Source organism: Trachinotus anak, unplaced genomic scaffold (genome assembly GCF_046630095.1).
Source record: "Trachinotus anak isolate AG129_WGS33_773 ecotype Australia unplaced genomic scaffold, CSIRO_AGI_Tana_v1 ptg000019l, whole genome shotgun sequence".
NCBI lineage: Eukaryota > Metazoa > Chordata > Actinopteri > Carangiformes > Carangidae > Trachinotus > Trachinotus anak.
This window is the reverse complement of record NW_027273870.1, coordinates 30,133,319-30,139,335: the sequence shown is the minus strand read 5'-3', so window position 1 is coordinate 30,139,335 and position 6,017 is coordinate 30,133,319. Positions and strand designations below refer to the sequence as shown.

At 41.9% G+C, this 6,017-nt stretch overlaps 1 pseudogene; it reads right to left on the bottom strand.

Moving 5' to 3' along the window:
- Window positions 1-690: 690 nt before the first annotated feature.
- Window positions 691-1,588, bottom strand: LOC139637068 (uncharacterized; annotated as a pseudogene).
- Window positions 1,589-6,017: the final 4,429 nt, after the last annotated feature.

Genomic DNA, 6,017 nt, shown 5'->3' with positions numbered 1-6,017 from the left:
GGTTCTGACTCAGAGAACAGACTCTGACTCAGAGAACGGGCTCTGACTCAGAGAACAGACTCTGACTCAGAGAACGGGTTCTGACTCAGAGAACGGTTCTGACTCAGAGAACGGGTTCTGACTCAGAGAACAGACTCTGACTCAGAGAACAGACTCTGACTCAGAGAACGGTTCTGACTCAGAGAACGGGCTCTGACTCAGAGAACGGACTCTGACTCAGAGAACAGACTCTGACTCAGAGAACGGTTCTGACTCAGAGAACAGGCTCTGACTCAGAGAACAGACTCTGACTCAGAGAACAGGCTCTGACTCAGAGAACGGGTTCTGACTCAGAGAACAGGCTCTGACTCAGAGAACAGACTCTGACTCAGAGAACAGGCTCTGACTCAGAGAACGGGTTCTGACTCAGAGAACAGGCTCTGACTCAGAGAACAGACTCTGACTCAGAGAACGGTTCTGACTCAGAGAACGGGCTCTGACTCAGAGAACGGGTTCTGACTCAGAGAACAGACTCTGACTCAGAGAACAGACTCTGACTCAGAGAACGGGCTCTGACTCAGAGAACAGACTCTGACTCAGAGAACGGTTCTGACTCAGAGAACGGGCTCTGACTCAGAGAACGGGTTCTGACTCAGAGAACAGACTCTGACTCAGAGAACAGACTCTGACTCAGAGAACAGGTTCCCAGAGTCTATGGTTGGTAACTGTATAATCGAGGCATTTACAGAAAAGATCTGCTCCACTTTGAAACACATGAGTTCACCGAGACCAGCAGCACCTAAACGCAGCACGCGCTCACCGGGCTGCGCCACGAGCACACGCACTGAGCGACCTGTGAATCAACACAGCTGCTGCCAGGTGTGCCCCCCCGTACACTCTCTACCATTGGAAGACGATTTGACGCGGCTTGTAAAGACGGTTTCCGGTTTGGTAATCAGCTGATGTGTATCTGAATTTGGGTCGTGAGTTAATGTATTAAGAGTTTGTATGAACGGGGGGAAGGGGCTCTGCAAAGAGCCGCTGTTCTCTGGTCTCCGCCCTCTCCCCCGGATGCGGCGGGCCAGCTGGATGTCTGCGGGCATGATGGTGACCCTCTTGGCGTGGAAGCGCACAGGTTGGTGGAACAGGCCGACCAGGCCTCGCTGGCCTGCAGGGCCCTGGCGGCGGAGCTCCGGGAGCGCAGGTCGGTGTTGAAGTCCTGGGCGATCTCAGCAGCTCGGTGGACTTCTGGTCTGATCTCCCTGAGGGCCACGGCACCGGGCCTGTAGCCGTGAGGCTTCTTCACGCCGCCGGTGGCCGGGGCGCTCTTACGGGCAGCCAGCTGCCTCCTGGGGGCCTTTCCTCCGGTGGATTTACGGGCGGTCTGCTTGGTCCGGGCCATCTTCTGTTCTTTGGGTAAGGAGGAGAAAACTGTAGTGAACTGGGGGGGGTGGGGGGGGGGGGGGGGGGCGGGCGGCGACGCTGCCTCGGAGCTCCGGGTCCTGATTGGTGAGGGGTCCTTGGAGCTCAGCGCCGCCCAGAGGAGCGACCCGCAGCCCGAACCTCCGCTGCCCATTGGAGATAAGTTATTTCAAAATGGTCTTATAATAAGATAAGGTCTTATAATAAGGTGTTATAATAAGATAAGGTCTTATAATAAGGTGTTATAATAAGATAAGGTCTTATAATAAGGTGTTATAATAAGATAAGGTGTTATAATAAGGTCTTATAATAAGATAAGGTCTTATAATAAGGTGTTATAATAAGATAAGGTGTTATAATAAGGTGTTATAATAAGATAAGGTCTTATAATAAGGTGTTATAATAAGATAAGGTGTTATAATAAGGTCTTATAATAAGATAAGGTCTTATAATAAGGTGTTATAATAAGATAAGGTGTTATAATAAGGTCTTATAATAAGATAAGGTGTTATAATAAGGTCTTATAATAAGATAAGGTCTTATAATAAGGTCTTATAATAAGATAAGGTCTTATAATAAGGTCTTATAATAAGATAAGGTCTTATAATAAGATAAGGTCTTATAATAAGGTCTTATAATAAGATAAGGTCTTATAATAAGGTCTTATAATAAGATAAGGTGTTATAATAAGGTCTTATAATAAGATAAGGTCTTATAATAAGATAAGGTCTTATAATAAGGTCTTATAATAAGATAAGGTCTTATAATAAGGTAAGGTCTTATAATAAGGTCTTATAATAAGATAAGGTCTTATAATAAGATAAGGTCTTATAATAAGATAAGGTGTTATAATAAGGTCTTATAATAAGATAAGGTCTTATAATAAGGTGTTATAATAAGATAAGGTGTTATAATAAGGTCTTATAATAAGATAAGGTCTTATAATAAGGTCTTATAATAAGATAAGGTCTTATAATAAGGTCTTATAATAAGATAAGGTGTTATAATAAGGTCTTATAATAAGATAAGGTCTTATAATAAGATAAGGTGTTATAATAAGGTCTTATAATAAGATAAGGTCTTATAATAAGGTAAGGTCTTATAATAAGGTCTTATAATAAGATAAGGTCTTATAATAAGATAAGGTGTTATAATAAGGTCTTATAATAAGATAAGGTGTTATAATAAGGTGTTATAATAAGATAAGGTGTTATAATAAGGTCTTATAATAAGATAAGGTCTTATAATAAGATAAGGTGTTATAATAAGGTCTTATAATAAGATAAGGTCTTATAATAAGATAAGGTCTTATAATAAGGTCTTATAATAAGATAAGGTCTGATAATAAGATATGGTCTTATAATAAGGTCTTATAATAAGATAAGGTCTTATAATAAGATAAGATAGATAGATAGATAGATAGATAGATAGATAGATAGATAGATAGATGACTTTATTCATCCCCGAAGGGAAATTAGTTTGTTACAGCTGTCCGGTGTATTATAATACAAAATATACAATAGAATAAAATACAGAGGTAGACAGAAAGAAATAAAAATACAGAATGGCAGATATAAATAATAATATACTATGTATATGCGTATGTAAATGGAAAGTGCAAAAAGATGGATACAAATATTGTATGAATATGATATATAATATCAATATGGTTAGTATTTGGAGTGGAGTGTTGTGATGAAAATTCAGAGTGCAAAGTGTGACAAGTCATCTTGTGTCATCTTGGCTCTGACAGAGGAGGATGAGTTGTACAGTCTGATTACAGTAGGTAGGAACGATTTCCTGTATCGTTCCTTAGAGCAGCGGGGTTGGATGAGTCTGTTGCTGAAGCTGCTCTTCAGCTTGTCCAGTGTTTTGTGGAGGGGGTGAGAGGGATTGTCCATGATTGCCAGCAGTTTTGCCAGCATCCTTTCCTCCACCACCTCCTCCAGGGTGACAAGTTTAGAGCCAACAACAGACTCAGCCTTTTTGATGAGTTTGTTCAGTCTGTTGGCGTCCTTTGCCTTGATGCCCGCACCCCAGGACACCGCAGCAAAGAAGATGGTGCTCGCCACAACAGACTGATAGAACATCTGCAGCATCTTGTTGCAGACATGAAAAGACCTGAGCCTCCTCAAGAAGTAAAGCCGACTCTGACCCTTCTTGTAGATGGCCTCTGTATTGGTGGACCAGTCCAGTTTATTGTCCAGTGTTACACCCAGGTACTTGTATGAGGCCACTAAATCCACATCTGTCCCACTGATGCAGACAGGAGAGGGCAGGGGCTTGTTCCTCCTGAAGTCCACCACCATCTCCTTCGTCTTCGCCACGTTATAAGGTGTTATAATAAGGTGTTATAATAAGATAAGGTGTTATAATAAGGTGTTATAATAAGATAAGGTCTTATAATAAGGTCTTATAATAAGATAAGGTGTTATAAGGTGTTATAATAAGATAAGGTCTTATAATAAGTTAAGGTGTTATAATAAGATAAGGTGTTATAATAAGATAAGGTGTTATAATAAGTTAAGGTGTTATAATAAGATAAGGTGTTATACATCCATGCCTCAGCTGCTCGGCCGGAGGTTGGTCGGACCGGTCCCGGCTCCATTAGTGCCGCAGTTCCTGAGGGTTGTCTCTGGAAGTCAGATCTGAAAATGAGTGGTGGTGGAAAAGCCGGTGGATGAATGTGACTCTGAACCAGTAAAGTGTTTAACAATCACATCTTACCAGCCAGTGTGACTTCAGATCAATACGACGTTATCAGTGCTTTATAGTCATTAGAGTCAACATTTATTTGTATTAATGTCAGTCAAGTTAGGCTCAATATCTCTAACATGTGTGACACTTCATTAATTTCATGATCAACACGTCAACAGTGTTGGGACTAAGATGAGATGATCTCTGCCTTTGAGAGCCACCACAGGCCACAGACAGGGCGGGGTCGCGGAGAAACCCCATCAGCAACTGGTGGAGGCCTGAAGGATCAGTTCATTTCAGTGGATCCTCAAACCGGATCAGAGAAGAGTCTGAGAGAGGAGATGTAAAACTACACTGAAATGGTTCAATCCGCTGTGAGTTTGTCCACTTTCAGGTCATCAGGCATCCTGGGATCTACCTGGTCTGATGGAAAATGACTTTGTTGTTCAAACAGTTTCATCATGTTTAGACTGAAATGGTTGTAACTGTCAGATTCATTAGGATTTCACATCACTCAACTTTTGGTATAACTTCAGCTGCGTTACTCTGTCACCTGGTGTTATGACTTCAGTTTAGTTCCCAGGCCAAAGTCCATGGTAAAACATTTTATTTTCACACACTGAGACCAGTATCCATTGCAATGGGCACTGGGTCTGAAAGGGTTAAACTCTGTAAAAATCCTCTGCTATGATTCATATTTAGTTGAACATGTTTTCATAAAAACTGGTCTGAAGCTCATCTACATCATCATCATAAAGAGACTTGTAATTGGCCTCTCTGAAGGAACTCATCCAGGACCGCTCCGTCCCACCTGATCCTGACTCTCAGAGGATACCAGGACCTCGTTTTACACTATGATATTCAGTCAGTAGGAATAAACTTGATCCTTACTTTTTAAAGCCTGTCGCCCCAGTTGTAGTAAACTGCTTAATATAGATATAGAATTAACCTTCCAGTCTTGTGTGGTACAGTTCCTGGGGCTCAGAGGGCTGTCTATGAGACTCCTGCTATGCTAAACTATTAAAGGTTGTCTCTAAATTACGATGCCTTGCAAAAATCCTGGACTCAGTGACCACCTTGAATCAGTCCTCCCAGCACATAATATTTGAAGTACACACTGTTCTGCTTTTAGAGAAAAGCACAGCTCTGTTACTGCTGCCACTCTGGTTTTAAGTGACATTATTTCCAGTCCGGGACTTGTGACTAAGCTTGGACTTGAGCACTGACTTCATTTGGACTCAGAAATTGGAGACTCTGACTTTTCTTTGTTAACTATGCATTTGATTGTTTGTTGTATCACACAGGAAATAAACTCCCTTTAAAATGTTGACAGCTGTGTCATCTGTGTTTAATGTCGACCTTTTTATTTGTACATCAGCTCTTGTGACTGTGCCAGAGTAAAGCAGACTTGGACTCAGGTCACCGGGACCTGACTCAGACTCGACTTGGACTTTTCTTTGGTGACTTGAACTTGGACTCCAACTCTGGGGACTCAAGACTCGACTTGGACTCGAGGTTTCGAGACTTTACAACACTGAACCTGTGTAATATCACTGACATGTTACACGATTTAAAACCGTGTCATCTCACAGGAACTGTAACTGCTCAGGGTTCTCTGTGTAATTAAAAGCAAACAGGTTTGACAGACTACAATTACATTACATTACATTACATTACACTACACACACACACACACACACACACACACTCACTGTTTATGTTACTTTATTTATTAGATATTTCTGTTTGCCGCGCTCTGACACAGCTGTTGTGACCAAGTCTGTTTGCTTGTGATATAGTGTTTGCGATGTTGTGTTGCCCATTACAGCTGTGCCCCCCCCCCCCCCGGTGGTTAGGGTGTGGATGAGGTTACACGTTAAGGTGAGGGGAAACAGTATCTGACTGGCGAACAACACCGG